At 38.2% G+C, this 15857-nt stretch overlaps 1 protein-coding gene across 8 annotated transcripts in view; it reads left to right on the forward strand.

The window, feature by feature from the left end:
• GNG12 (G protein subunit gamma 12) overlaps nucleotides 1-15857 on the forward strand; it is a 129767-nt gene that overhangs the window by 16531 nt on the left and 97379 nt on the right. The window contains exon 1 of one of the 8 annotated variants that reach the window (XM_065520532.2): nucleotides 7432-7498. The exons of the other annotated variants lie outside the window; for them this stretch is intronic. The gene's annotated coding sequence lies outside the window, so the exon portion shown is untranslated. Of the gene's footprint in view, nucleotides 1-7431; nucleotides 7499-15857 lie in introns of those variants that run through there. 8 annotated transcript variants of the gene reach the window in all.

Genomic DNA, 15857 nt, shown 5'->3' on the forward strand with positions numbered 1-15857 from the left:
CTGCTAGGTAAAAACAAAAGGAATGTCCCTGAAGGAAGAACGTCACCGTTTCCATTTCGACACAGTAACCCACAGGGTAACAGCACAGCACTCTAGGGATGAGGGCCCCAGGTACACAAGGAGCCTCTGCAAGTCCTTGCCTTGGCAAGTCGTGTTTCATGGAAAGTTTTCTTGAGAAAGCTAAATCTGAGGATTCTGGGACGTGAGTGTTACTCATGGCCAGCTTCATCATATGGAGCCTGGGAGCGAATTGTTTTTTCAAGAGGCGTATGTAGGCTATTGAATTTTGATTAGAAATGGCTTTAGTGGTCAACATTAATTTTGCTTTATATCCAGCAGCATTTCTTATGTTTATCAGGGATATACGTGAAGGAAAAACTGTGAGGGAAGGCAACCTGTAAAGTTCTCATTCATAGAAATGATTTGTGACCTTGATTTCCTGGATACAAATACTATTTAAAATTTTTTTAGAGAGGTTGTGTTTGGATGGAATTTCCAATCCACATATATTTCTCCATTCCGCCTTAAGAACTAGAAGTCTTTCGTATGGTAACACTTTCCAGAAGCACCTGAAAGGAGTCCTTTGGAACTTTTGTGGCCACAAACTGGATAAAAATGAAAAATGGAATCTCAGAAGTGCAGCTTGGTTTTGAAAGTAACTTTTTACAACTTTGATTATGGGAAGTAACTTTGTTGTGTGTCTGTTGTTGACTTGGCATTACAGCTCCATTAGGACAATATAATTCGTTTTACAGAAGCAGTACAACTCAGAGAGCTTCAGTAATTTGTGCAAGGCTGCAAAGCCAGAATTGAAACCTGTGCCTGTTTGACTACACTACTCCTAGAACTAAAGAAACACATAACTCAAGTGTTAATTTTCTAATAGCTTTAAGAGACTTGTTTCCTTTTATTGTCCACAGAAGATTGTCCTGATAAGCATATAAAACATGAAAGCATGTAAAGCATTGTAAAGCTCGAGGCTTAACGGAATTAGAGTCTACAAGAGGACAGAAAGTCCAGGGAAGAGAAAGTGGAACTGTTTCCTGGCAGGTACCATGTTTATAAAAAGCCCAGCAATCACTTATGTAAATTCATTTTTAAACTGGCTCATAACAGCTGCAAAGACTGAAATTGTCAGTTCCCAGCTCGATTGTCTTTTTATTGTTGTGACCCACCCTTGTTAAACAGGGAACTAATAGGTAGGAACAGTTTTGCTGATGGTTATTATGCCTTTAGTTGACTGTTACACTAAATGCAGGATTTTTAGTTATTTCACCAGAAAACAATGCGGAAGAAGTTCAGAGAGAACGGTGGAAAAATGACAGAATTAAAGGGTTGGCATTCTCCAAAATTTCTAAACAGGAAGGGCTTAGGGCTGGCAGGGTAGAAGAGTGCTAAGAGACAAATCTGAAAGCTGTTTGCTAAGCAAGCACAATGTTTTGTTGTTGTTTACTTTATGTGTTTCTGTAATGTTTTCTAATGATATTTTAAATTTTTACTTTTAAAGGTGGGAAAAGGTTCACTGTCAATATTAGAAAGGGGGCTCATGTAGTATTAGGGAGCAGGAGCCTGACTGGCAGGGTTTAAATCCCAGCTCTGACACTTGCTACCTTAGTGACCTTGAACAAGTTACCTTATCTTCCTCCTCGGGTTATTGTGAGGCATAAGTTTTAATTACATATATGTGTGTGTATATACTACTATATATATATATGTAAATGCTTACAACTGTGCCTGACACTGAATAGACTAGATACTCAATAAATACTTGCCATTATTTTAATTACTTGGAACTTAATTAATTTAATTGGAGGAGGTGATAGAGATAATGGGGGAGGAAAAGATGCAAAAGTTGCCGCAATTCAGCCTTCTGCAAATTCTTCCAGTATAATTAATTCTGTTTAGCATAGTGATTTGAGGTTCATTTTTTTTTTAATTCTCATCATATTCCATGTTTATATTCTATAGTACGGTATAGTGGGAAGATCAGTGAACTATTTAATATTTAAAAACTTAACATTTTAACTCTACTTTTAAAAAGTGTTCAGTGTGGCCTCTGCAGAAAATGTACTTTTAGTGGGGTCAAGGAAGACAGAAGCTCTGTGCTGGAGACACAATTGTTCCAGTTTCCTTGGAACAGGGGCCTCCCATGCTTAGGCCCTAACTAATGCCTAAACATCGTAATGAGCAATGTCGTTTTCATTCATAATTGGCGTACCAATTCTTCTGGAGAAATACATTTTTTTTCTGGTCCTAAACTGTAACAGATTTATCATGTAGGTGTAAGTTCTTATGAGAGGGCCTTTGGGGATAGGTTCTTCACTATCTTAAGTGGTTCTTCCTGGTAAATATTTAGAGAAATTTTTCTTATGGCTATTTCTTATGTTGACCCTTGAAATAATTAGAGGATGCTATTCTTATTCAGTAACTGCATTTCTATGGGAAATAATGAAGTCCAAGAGCATGTTCTCTTGATCTAATTTGATAAAGGGCCCAGTTTGGAAAGAAGAGTGGCTAGAGTCGGGAGCTTGCCATCTGGAGCTTTGGGGACAGAATTATGGGATGTTACAACAGAAAGGGGCCATTCTCGTTATGGAGTCTAACTTCTTTTTACAGATGAAGAAATGGATGCCCAGAGATTTGCCAAGTTCACATAGCTAATTGGTGGCAGCTCCAGGATTCCTGATTCCAGCTGCCCATTCCAGCAAATATATCCTTGTCATAAACGGTGTACTTAAGAGTATCTCTGTGCAAAACGTTCTGCAATGAAGGACAGGTTAAGTCTGTCTGGTGGTGTAGCCACCAGCTACTTGTGTCTCTTGAGCATATGAAATATGACTACTGTAACTTGGGAGTTAAATTTTGCTTTATTTAATTTTAATTAAACTTGTTAATATATAGCTACCATTGGGGTAGCTCAGCTTTTATAGACATTTAGGAGGAGGAAAGGGCTTATCCTCATCTCCTACCTCATTCTCACCAAATGAGAGGCCGCCTTTTCTAATGGCTCCAGTGCAGCTGCTTTGTGCCAAACCAAGAGAGTCACTCTCAGTCTCATCTCCTCGCCTCCTGCCTCTCGAGATGAAAGTTAGCTCCTCTGTAAAATTGACATGAGTGGAGTAGATGGCTCATTGAGGCCTCTTCCACTCTGAAGCATTATGACTTTAGACCTGGCTCTCCAGTGATCATCAGTGACCTTTAGCAGGGCACATAGTCTGCCCATACCTCAGTGTCCTTGTCTGTCAGCTGAAATTAACACCCGTTCTGTCCTCTCTCAGATTAGGAGAAGCTCAAAGTAGAAAATCAGTGAGATGAGCTCCGTTTGCAACCTTTATTTTTAAATAATCTATGGTATCTGGAAATATTTTTGGTTTTGATACAGATATTTTTTTTTCCAATAAGCTGCAGCAGATCCTCATTGCCAGAGTAGAGAAATAATAACCCACAGCCCATATGAAATATGAGCTGGGAGACATGGTACTGATGAAAGATGACTGATTTGATCAGTGGGTGCTAGCTTTTATAATAACTTGCTTAACTTGGCATTCCCTAAGCCATTACTCCATAGTCAGCTGTTTATCTGGAAACCCAAAGCAGATCCCTTTTCCTGAGAACTGTGACTATCTATCTTGATTTTCCTTCTTTGGCTCCTTTACTCATTGTCAGCTTATGTAAGTTTCATTTGAATACTTGGAACTGCATGTTCTTCCGTAAACAAATACAGCAAAAACCTTCTCATGATTGTTTCCTTGGTTATATCCTCTACATCAGTAGTTTTCAAACTTAATTCCTAGACAGTGATTCTCCACTGGCATATCTACTGCCTGCTGCTGAGCCTCTGCTTTCTTCAGGAGTATGCCACCAAACATTGATTGAGACATAAAATGTGTTTTTGACACCACAGAGTAAGGAGGTCTTTTGACCCAATATGAATGGGGTACAGCTTGCTCCGGGCAGCAGACAGTGTAACATCAAGTTGAGGCTAGATATTACAAAGGATGTTGCAAAGAGAGCTAGATGGCACTTCTGAAAAGTTTTGTTCCAAGCATGTAAGATAGCCAAGTCAGGCCAGGGATGTGGTACTAGAGGGTGACCCAGTGTGGAGTGGCTTAGTTGTGGATGCCCCTAGAAACCCCAGGAAGTATTATTTTACCGCAGCAGGGTTTGCCTTATAATTATGGTCGAATCGCTAAGTGTTGTGTTAGTCCTTTAATTCTGTTAATGGTGCCACCAAAAATTGTAGTATCTGTAACGATCAAAGAGCATTTCCCTGCCCCAGAGGTCCCTTGGGGATGGCTACAGGGAACCAAGTGGGACCTCAAGGGCACACATCGAGCTCCCCCTACCCAGTTCAATCAGAACTGGTTCATATTTATGTGTTCCACAGATCAGCTTTCTGAATAAGATTCCTTTTGAAGAAAGGATTCCTCTGCTTATAAAGAAAAGAAGTTGAAAACTATGATGTTAGAGCAGCAGTTCTCCATTTTTAATGAGCATCAGAATCACTTGGATGGCTGTTAAAACACAGATTGCTGGGCCCACCACCAGAGGATTCAATGTGCCTGAGTTGCAGCTTGAAAATTTGCATTTTTAACCAGTTTCCAGGTGATGCTGATGCTGCCAGTCCAGGGGGTTGAACCACTGATTCTAGCAAACAGAAATGTTAACACTAACTGCCTGTTACATTACATGTGATAAATTCCATGTCATTTGGTTTTGACAACCTTTTAAAGTATTTCTGTCCCCATGTACAAAGAATAAAACTGAGACATAGTTTCAGTAACTCACCAGTCATCACACTGTGGTCATCACAGAACCGGAGTTTGAACCAGGTCTGGGTAAGGCCAGACCCCTTCCATATCCAAAATGTCACTCGCCTTCCTTGTAGACCTATGGTTCCCAACCTGTGGTCCAAGGTGGGGAGGAGGAGGGAAGATTTATTGTTTTGGTTTGCAAATCCAGATGTAAAGCAGACATTGCTGGCAGACTAAATGTCTCACAAATCAGTCTTTTTTTAGTCTTAATAAACTTTAAATTTCATAGCAGTTTTAGGTTCACAGCAGAATTGAGCAGAAAATACAGAGAGTTCCCATATACCCACTGTCCCTATGCATAGCCTCCTCCACTGTCCACATCCCACACCAGAGTAGTACATTTATTGCAATCAGTGAACCTAAGTTGACACATCATTATCAGCCAAAGTTCATAGTTTACATTAGGATTCACTTTTGGTATTCTACATTCTATCGGTTTTGACTAATATATGATGGCATATATTCACCAGTGTAGTATTATACAAAATAGTTTCACTGTCCTAAAAGTCCTGTGTGCGCTGCCTGTTCATTCCTCTCTCCCTCCTAACCCTTTGGCAACCACTGATATTTTCACTGTCTCCATAGTGGAATGTCAAATAGTCGGAATCTTACAGTACATAACCTTTTCATATTGACTTCTTTCACTTAGTAATATGCATTTAAGCTTCCTCTGTGTCTTTTAATGGCTTGATAGGTCATTTCTTTTTAGCACTGAATAATATTCTATTGTATGGATGTATCAAAGTTTATTTACCCACTGACTTACTAAAGGACATTTTGGTTTCTTTCAAGTTTTGCCAATTATGTACAAAGCTGTAAACATCCATGTGCACATTTTTGTGCAGGCATACATACGTCTTCAGTTTATTTAGGTAAATACAAAGTTGTACAATTACTGGATTATATGGTTAAGAGTATGTCTAATTTTTTTTTAACTGCCAAACTGTCTTCCAAAGTGGATGTACCATTTTGCATTCCCACAGTGAGAGCTCCTGTTGCTCCACATGTTCATCAGCATTTGGTGTCATCAGTGTTTTGGATTTTGACTATTCTGGTAGGTGTGTGGTGGTATCTCATTGTTGTTTTAGTTTGTAATTCCCCAGTGATGTAATATTGAACCTATTTTCAGATGCTTATTTGCCATCTGTATGTTTTCTTTGGTGAGGTATATTTTCAGGTCACTTTTGATCATTTTTCAATCAAATTATTTTCTTATTCTTGAGTTTTAAGAGTTCTTTATATATATTTTGGACAATAGTCCTTTATCAAAAGTGTCTTCTGCAAATATTTTCTCCCAGCCTGTGGCTTCTCATTCTCTTGACATTGTCTTTGGCAGAGAAGGTGGTTTTCATTTTAATAAAGTGTAGCTTATTCTCTCTTTTGTGGTTCATGCCTTTGGTGTTGTATGTAAAAGCCCATTGCCATACCCGTGGTCATCTACATTTTCTCCTATGTTTTCTTCTAGGAATTTTCTAGTTTTGTATTTTACATTTAGCTCTGTGATCAATTTTGACTTAATTCTTATGAATGTTATAAGGTCTGTGTCTAGAATCTTTCTTTTTTGGGGGGGAGCGGGGCGGGGGGGGGGCATGTGGATGTCCAGTTCTGGCACTATTTGTTGAAAATACTATTTTTGTTCCATTATATTACCTTTGCTCCTTTGTTGAAGATCAGCTGCCTATATGGGTCTGTTTCTAGGTTCTATTGTGTTCCGTTGACCTCTTATCCTATTTCTTGGCTAATACCACACTGCCTTAATTTCTCTAGCTTTATATTAAGTCTTGAAGTCAAGTGGCGTCAGTCCTCCAACTTTGTTCTTCAATATTGAGTTGGCTATTCTAGGCCTTTTGCTTCTCCATACTTTATATTCAGTTTGTTTACATCCATAAAATAATTTTCTGGGATTTTGATTGTGATTGCACTGAATCTATTGGTCAAGTTGGGGAGAGGTGACATCTTGACAATATTGTGTTTTTCTGTCTATGAACATGGACTATCTCTTCATTTATTTCTTCTCTGATATATTTCATCAGCATTTTGTAGTTTTTCTTATACAGATCTTGCACATATTGTTAGATTTATACCTAAACATTTCATTTTGGGGGTGCTAATGTAAATGGTAATGTGTTTCTAATTTGAAATTCCACTTGTTCGTGACTGGTATATAGGAAAGCAGTTGACTTTTGCATGTTAACCTTGTATTCTACAACCTTACTATTATTTCTTATTAGTTCCAGGAATTTTTTTGTCAGTTTTTTCAGAGTTTTTACATAGATGTTCATGTCATCTTTGAAAAAGGCAGTTTTATTTCCTCTTCTCCTATCTGTATATCTTTTATTTCTTTTATTTACTATTGCATTACCTGGGACTTGCAGTAAAAAGTTGAAAAGCAGTGATGAGAGGGACATCTTGGTCTTTTTCCTAATCAAAGAGCAGGAAAACTCCAAGTTACTCACTATTAATTATGGGCTATTTTGTAGATGTTCTTTATCAAATTGAGGAAGTTCCCCTCTATTTTTAGTTTACATATTTTTTTAAAAAAATCATGAATAGATGGTGGATTTTGTCAAATGCTTTTTCTGCATCTATTGATATGATCATGTGACTTTTCTTTTTTAGCCTTTTGATGGGATGGATTCCATTAATTGATTTTCAGATGTTGAACCAGCCTTACTTACCCTGAGGTAAATCTCCTTTGGTAGCAGTGTGTAATTCTTTTTTACATTGTTGGATTCAATTTGTTAGTATTTTATTGAGGATTTTTGCATCTTTATTCATGAGAGATACTCTTAAGTTTTCTTGTAATGTCTTTATCTGGTTTTGGTCTTAGGGTAATGTTAGCCTTATAGAATGAGTTAGGATTTATTCTCTCTGCTTCTATCTTCTGCAAGAGATTCTAGAGAATTGTTATAATTTCATCCTTAAGTGTTTAGAAGAATTCACAAGTGAATCCATCTGAGCTTGGCGCTTTCTGTTTTGAACAGTTATTAATTATTGATTCAATTTCACTAATATAAATAGGCCTATTGAGATTATCTGTTTGTTTTGTGAATGTTGGCAGATTGTATCTTTCAAGGAGTATGTCTGTTTCATCTGGGTTATCAAATTTGTGGACATAGAGTTGTGCATATATTTCTTTATTAGCCTTTTAATGCATATGGGATCCGTAGTAGTGTCCCCTCCTTTATATCTAATATTGGTAATTTGTCTTCTTTCTTTTTTTCTCAGCCTCACTAGATGCTTATCAGTTTTATTGACCTTGTCAAAGAAACAGCTTTTGGTTTCATTGATTTTTCTCAATTGGTTTTTTTCTGTTTAATTTCATTGATTTTTTTTTGCTTTATTTGTTTAATTTGAATTTTTTATTTTTTATTTTTATTTTTCATTGTGTATTAATCATTGCCCATGCTTAATTTGAATTTTTTTCTAGTTTCTTAAGGTGGAAGCTTAAATTACTGATTTTAGATCTTTCTTTTTTTCTGATATATACATTTAATGCTATAAATTTCCCTCTCTTAAGCACTGCTTTGGCTTCAGACCATAAATTTTGGTTAGGTATATTTTCATTTTTATTAGTTCAAAATATTTTTAAATTTGAGATTTCTTCCTTGACTCATGTATTTTATAGAAGTGTGTTGTTTAATCACTAGGTATTTTGAGATTTTCCAATTATCTTTCTGTTACTGAATTCTAGTTTAATTTCATTGTTGTCTAAAAGCAGACATTATATGGTTTATATTCTTTTAAATTTGTTAAGGTTTTTTTATGGCCCAGTATTTGGTCTCTCTTAGTGACTGTTCCATGTGAACTTGAAAAGAATGTGTATTCTGTTGTTGTTGGATAAAGTAGTCTATAGAAGTCAATTATATCCAATTGATTGGTAGTGCCATTAAGTTCAACTGTTGGCTTTAATGTTTGTCTGCCTTGTAGATCTGTCCATTTCTGATAGAAGGGCATTGAAATCTCCAATTATAATGGTGAATTGATCTGTTTGTCTTCGAAATTCTATTAGTTTTTTACCTAGCTTATTTTGACACTGTTGTCAGGTGCATACATGACAAATATTGTTATGTTGTTAGTGAATTGACCCCTTTATCATTTTGTGATGCCTGTCTTTATTCCTGGTAACTTTCCTTGTCAGCTCTGCCTGAAATTAATATAGCTACTACTATTTTCTCTATTAGTTTTAGCATATGTCTTTATCCCTTTACAGTCATCCCTTGGTATACACAGGGGATTGGTTCCAGGACCACCCCTCTGCCCTGCATGTAACCCAAATCTGTACATACTCAAGTCCCACGGTTGGCCCTGTGGAACCCGCACATATGGAAAGTTGGCCCTCCAAATATGTGGGTTTCACATCCTGTAAATATTAAATATTGTATTTTCCATCCTTGTTTGAAAATAATCCAAGTAGAAGTGGACCTTCTCAGTTCAAACCTGGGTTGTTCCAGGATCAGTTGTATGTATGGACATAAGCGTATATCATTGGATATATTGTTGCTATTTTTTAACAAAGTATATCTGTTAAATCAATTAAAATTAAGAAAAATTAAAGTTAGTATTTTACCTTCACTTATGCATTCTCTGATGTTTTCTTTCTTTATGTAGATCTGAGTTTCTGACCTATATCATTTTCCTTCTCCCTGAAGAATTTCTTTTAATATTTCTTATAAGGCAGGTCTACTGGCACCAAATTCCCTCAGTTGTTTTTTAATCTGAGAATGTTTTTATTCCTCTTTTATTTTTGAAGTGTAATTTTTCAGGGTACATAATTCTAGGTTACTGGTTTTTTTTTCTCAGTACTTTATATGATTCATTCCACTCTCTTGCTTACATCAATTCTGAGAAGTCAGTGTAATTATCCTTGGTCCTGGATGGGTAAGATTTGTTTTTTCTTCTTTCAAAAGTTTTTATCTTTGATTTTTTGAAGTTGAAATACGTTATGCCTAGGTTTTTCTTTTTTCTTTTTTTTTAAGTATTTATTCTGATCGGTGTTTCTGAGCTTCCTAAATTCTGTGGTTTGGTGTCTGACATTAATTCGGGGGAATTTTCAGTCATTATTGCCTCAGATAGTGCTTCTGTTTCTTTCTCTTTATTTTTCTGGCATTCTCATTACATGTATGTTACACCTTTGTAGACATGCTATAATTCTTAGATACTCTGTTTTGTTTCTTTTCATCTTTTTTCTCTTTGCTTTTCAGATTTTGAGTTTCTATTGTCGTATCTTCAAGCTTAGAGATTCTTTCCTTAGCCCTGTTCAGTCTACTAATGAACTTATCAAAGGCATTCTTTATTTCTGTCTTTTAAAATTCTTAGAATTTCCGTATTTCTACTTACATTATTCATCTGTTCTTGCATGTTGCCTACTTTTTCCATTAAAGCCCTTAGCTTATTAATCTTAAATTTTAAAAATTCCTGGTCTGATAATTCAGCATTCCTGCAATTTCTGATTCTGGTTCTGATGCTTGTTCAGTTCCTTCAGTGTTTTTTGTCTTTTAGTATGCATTGTAATTTGAATGAAAGGCAGACATGATGTACCAGGTGAAGGAAATGTGATAAACAGGCTTTTAGGAACATGGAGGTGAAGTGTGGGATAGCAGAAGTGTTCTGTACCTCTGTGGTTAGATCTGAGGCTTTAGATGAGTCTTGCACCCTGGACTATGAACCTCACGAGTGCTTCCCAGTATTTTTTCTTCCCTGAGGTGGGACAGGATAACAAGAGGGTACTAGAGTTGGGTAATTCTTTTCCCCAGATAAGTTAGGCTCTGTTAAAACCCAAACAGATTAGGCTCTGGAAAAATAGTTTCCTCTGAAGACAGTCCATATTAAGAATAGAATGTTCTGGTATATTTAAAAATGCTTTTTTCTCCCTCCCCCTGCTGGAAGCATGAAGGGATTTTTCATCCCTATTCAGTGAGGACCTGAGAGAGCTTCTAGAGGTAAAACTCACAAACGTATGTCTTCCCATTCCCCCATTACTAGATTCCCCTGAAGTTTTTAACTCCCTGGCTTGTCTACACTAAGTCTCTAGCAGTTTGTTGGTTACAGCTCAGGTTTTTCCACCTCGGTGCTGGTTCCCGCGGAGGCTTCTGCTTGAAGGTTTCTAATCCTGTATACTATGATTTTCTGTATCCACCTGCCTTTCTCTCCAAATTTTGGGGCAGTGGTTTTTCCTTGTCACCTTACTTCTCTACTGCATCCAAGAAAAGTTGTTGATTTTTCCATTTATTCAGCTTTCTAGTTGTTAGGAGCGAGTGACAACAACTAAACTCCTTGCGTGCCCAGCTGGCTAAATGTCTGTTTTTCAAATGCACTTTTATGATAAAGACACCATGGAGTCATATCAGGTGTCTCAGCTGGACAGAGTTAATGTGCACCTAGCATTTTCTCAGTGCGCACTGAAAGTACAGCTTCTGCAGCTGAGTGCTTGGGAAGTTTTTGGGTTTTGTTTCTAACGGCACGAAGTTGTCTTCATAACTAGAAAAGATGGGGAATTATTTCAGTAAAGCACTTTGGTTGCCTTTTCTCAGTCTAGGGGCAGTGGGAATTAAGAAGACGTAATATTAATTAACTGATTTTTATTTGAAGAGGTTACTGGAGAAAGTAATACTGTCATGTTGATTAATTCCACCAGGAATTCATGCCATGTGACTTCAGCTGCAGGGCCCCAGTGGGAACAGGATTTCTTCCCTCCTGCTCTCGACTGAAGCCCTGCCCTCATCTCTTGCCCACAACCTTTAACCTGCTTTCTCAGCTTCTCCCTATCCCTCTTCTTTCTCTCTTGTTTGCCAAAGCCAGCCCTTCTGCCTGGATTCCATCCATTCTGTTGCCTAGATTCCTTACCCATCATCATCTCCTCTCCAGTTGCATGTTTTTTGCTTCTCTGCTGTTTCATTCAAATAATGTGGGTTTGTTTTGTTTTGTTTTGTTTTGTTGGTACACTTGCTGTGTAGCAGAAACGTTGTTCCCTCGTCTAACAGATGTGTTCAGGCCTGCCTCCTCTGCTCATGGTTATGATAATTAAACCCTTACCCTGTGTCAGACTTGTGCTAAGTATTCATCTTGCATCATTTACCACTGACTAGTTATGGGACATTGGATATGTTATCTACATTTTCTAAGCATCTCTAAAAAGGGAATATAACTTCATAAGGTTGTTGTGAAGATAAAAGTAAAATAATGCTCGCAAAGCACTTAACACAGGGCCTGATACCTTTTACACACTAATTATAGATATGGCACAGGAGGCTCACCCATGAAGAAAGGGAGAAAAGTCATTGTCACCACTGTTTCCTCCCGATTTGCTTCTGCAGTCAGTCCTTCCAGGCTGCTGTTCTCTCACCCCTTTTACCTAATCACGTTCCTCCAGATCAGTGCTTCTCAACCTTTTTTTCATTGTCACCATATAAGGAGAAACATTAAGATAAATTAACTTAAAATTCTATAGAGATGAGTTCACTACATTGTCCAGGCTGGTCTTGAACTTCCGGCCTCAAGCAATCCTCCTGCCTCAGGCTTCCAAAGTGCTGGGATTACAGACATGAGCCACTGTGTCCAACCAATTAACTTTAAATTAAAATTTTCTCCCTAATGGGATAAATATTAAGGAATAAGATTTTTGGGATGTAGGATTGAGCTTTGGAGGGCCACAGACCAGTGTAATCTAAGAATTTTTTTACTTGCACCCCCTGAGAACCGGCTTCTACTCCCTAGTTGGGGCAATGTCCCTTGCAAGGAGAATGCCCGCATTAGACCCCCAACAGTGTTTTCTTTTGTGAAATACATTAGCTTCTTCTGGACTTTATCATCCTTGGTCTCTCTTAACACCTCTTAGCTCCTCTTGCTGCTGCTTCTCTTATGGCTCCATGTCTGTTTTCCTGGCTTCATCAACCATACAACAGAGACCGAGTGGCTGCTATATGCAGAGATGTCCAGGACAGGGTCATGTGTAGGGGGAGAGAGAGAGAGACCCAGCTTTGCTATAGCAGGAAACCAACCAGGGAATGGTGGGCAGGAGCAAAGTCCAGTGGGAGCCCTGAGAAAGGAATGAACGAAGACTGTCTGGACAGGGGCAGAGGGTAGTGTGTGTGCTGGGGCATAGAGGATGCAGCAACAGGACAAAGAGAGGTAGCCTGGGACACAACTGCCTCAGGGGTGGTGAGAGAGCCTGGGCCTTAAATGATGCTCTCCCTAATGATTTTTTGTTTTGTTTTTCCATAATCTTAATATATGACCTTAAAAATAACAAGTGCCGCTTTTTGAGAAACTCTGCTTCTGGGAAAGAGGCGGTGAGAGCAGAGCTTGCAGAAGTCTGGAGCCTGAAAGCATGAAATCGCAAGTTTGGCAGAGCAGCAGGAGTGACTGGCTGGAGTTGGGGCGGTAGAGCCAATATGTGCCTTGCCGACAAGGGTTTGGAGCCAGTTAAAAGGTTTTAAGTCGGTGCATCCTTTTTGTGTCTCAGATCCTGTTTTCTCTCATTTTTCCATTTGCCCTAATTTACAGTAGCATGTGTCCTACAAAAATATTGATCCTTCACCCTGTGCCTTTCTTCCCTCATCTATTCCTTCCCTGCAGAGGACCTTCAGGTCTTTGCCCTTTGGTAGCTACAGTACCAGCCTCCTTGGCTGCTTCATATCAGTTCGTTCCTCTGGTCACCCAGGCTTGAAATCGTGGAATGATCTAATGGCTTTTTCCCATTCTCTGGTCAAGAAACCACAAGCGGGGCTTATAGATTTGCTCTCCCTTTGGTACTGCCCAGGTTCATCCAGGCATTCCACAGATATTTCCTTCCCTCAGCCATATTTCCTCCTCTGTACCTCCCTCCTTTTTCTTCCTCACCCCCCTTCCTTCTTTTTTCCTTCCCCCTTCCCTTCCTCCCTCCCTTTCTTCCACTTTTTTGTAGGCAAAATTTATTGAGCGAAGAACGATGCTGGTTGCCTTGTATACACTTTTTCATTTAAACCTCACAACAACTCTATGAAAGTATAGATTATTATCCCATTTTGCGGATAGGGAACGTAAGAATCGTACAGGAAAGGTAATTTCTCCAAATTCACACCGTTAAGCGAGAATTTGTGGAAACCTGTGAAGTCTGACACTCCCCACCAAGTTACGGTTTTTCACTGAGAATGCTGAAATAGGACACAAATTGCTCTCTCCTCTTCCTTTTGATCTCCACTCCAAGTCATCCCAGATCTCACTGGGTATAATCTTTCGACAGCACAAATGTTGCCCTCTTAATAAAAACTTCTCGGTTCGTAGACTACCTGTACCAACATCCAAGCCTCCCACTGTATGGCCTGAGTTTCTATCCCTTTGAAGAAATCAGCATGTAGGGAAGGAGTATGGTATTTGGTGCCCAAAGACCTGAGTTCAATCCTGTGGCCACCACTTCCTAACTGTATGACCTTGAACAGATAATTCATTTCTCTGAGCCTCATTCATTTATTCATTCAGTGAATATTTATTGGGTGTTTCCCATGTGCTGACCACTGGGTGAGAGTTCCACATATTCATGAGTGAAGAAAATGGGCATGATCCCTGCCTTCCTTGGCAGGGATGCATAGGTGAGGAAGATAAGACCCATCTTCTGGGAACATTGTGAGGACGCGACAGGTAATTTGCACATAGTACACCTAGCCATGTAGAAGGCGCTACTCAACTGAGGTTGTGCTTCCCTGTTCTGCTCTAGGAAAGTTTCCTGCCCATTTCTGGCTCTTTGCTTTGGCTCATGCTCCTTCCAACCTCCTTTACCTTTAAACATCCAGTGTAGTCTTGGTGGCTCAACTGAAAAGGTCTCCTAGACCTTCCCAGAACCTCCCTCCATAATATGAAGTTATATTTGTTTATTGAGATATTTAAGAACATTTATTAAACACTTTTTAAAACAGTGTTTTCAGTGTGTGGTACATAGACCCTGGGGGTCTCCATGATTCTTTCAAGGAGTTCACAAGGTCAAGTTTGCTTTTAAAATCATATTAAGATCCTATTTGATGTTTTCCTTGTGTTGACATTTGGAATGATATTACAAAAACAGGGGTGGATAAAACTGCTAATTAAACAAGGCAGTAGTCGTATCCCTTATCACCACACACTCAAAAACAACAAAATGCCATTTTCACTTAAAAATGTCCTTGAAGCAGTAGAAATTAAGTCTTATAATTTTGAGAGCACTTTTAAAAAATTCTGTGTGACATAATAGGGAAACTAAAGCTCTTCTGCTGATAATAAAGTATGTCTCAAGGAAAAATACTTGTGTGATTATTTCAGTTGCAAGTTGAACTAGCCACCTTTTCACCTGACACTGCTTTTACTTGGAAAAATGTCTGACAAGCTCTGATTATTCAGACTTGGATATTTGGCAGACAGTTTCTCAAAAAAGAATAGTCTGTCACTGCAAGAAAAATGATTATATTTATTGCTAAAATAATGCTTTCAAGCAAAACTCGGAATTTTGGAATACTTGTATCTGCCACCATGAGCTTGACCACTTCCCAATACTTAGGCTTTGCTGATAAGATCAGGGATGACATTAATGAGTACATTTTCAATATTGTGTAATGTAATATGTCAACATTTGGAAAACCTGTATAACTCAGTGAACCAATATTTTTCAGTGAACAATGTGCGATGTTAAAAACTCTGCATGGGTTAAAGTTCTGTTCCAATGCAACAGAGACTAATCAATTTTAATATAGCAGAATGCAGGAAGTTCATTGAAAGGCTTTCAGCCAGCCTGTAAGAAGCCTCTACTTATCAAGTTTTGGTTTAGTTTCAAAGAAAAATATCCACACATATCTTAAAAGACTTTTCATCTATATCTGTGTGAGGCCAGACTGTTCATACACTACAACGACAACAACATATCACAAAAATTGGATTTAGAAGCAGAAACCAAAAAAAACAGCTGTCTCCTGTTAAAAGGTGTGCAAAGAGAGTTGAAATTAAAGAGTTACAAAACTGTAAAACAATTTTCACTAAAATTTCTTCTGTTTTGGAAAACATTGTTTTTATAAATGTTTTTGCTAAGAGGTAATGAAT

Source organism: Macaca fascicularis, chromosome 1 (assembly GCF_037993035.2).
Source record: "Macaca fascicularis isolate 582-1 chromosome 1, T2T-MFA8v1.1".
Lineage (NCBI taxonomy): Eukaryota > Metazoa > Chordata > Mammalia > Primates > Cercopithecidae > Macaca > Macaca fascicularis.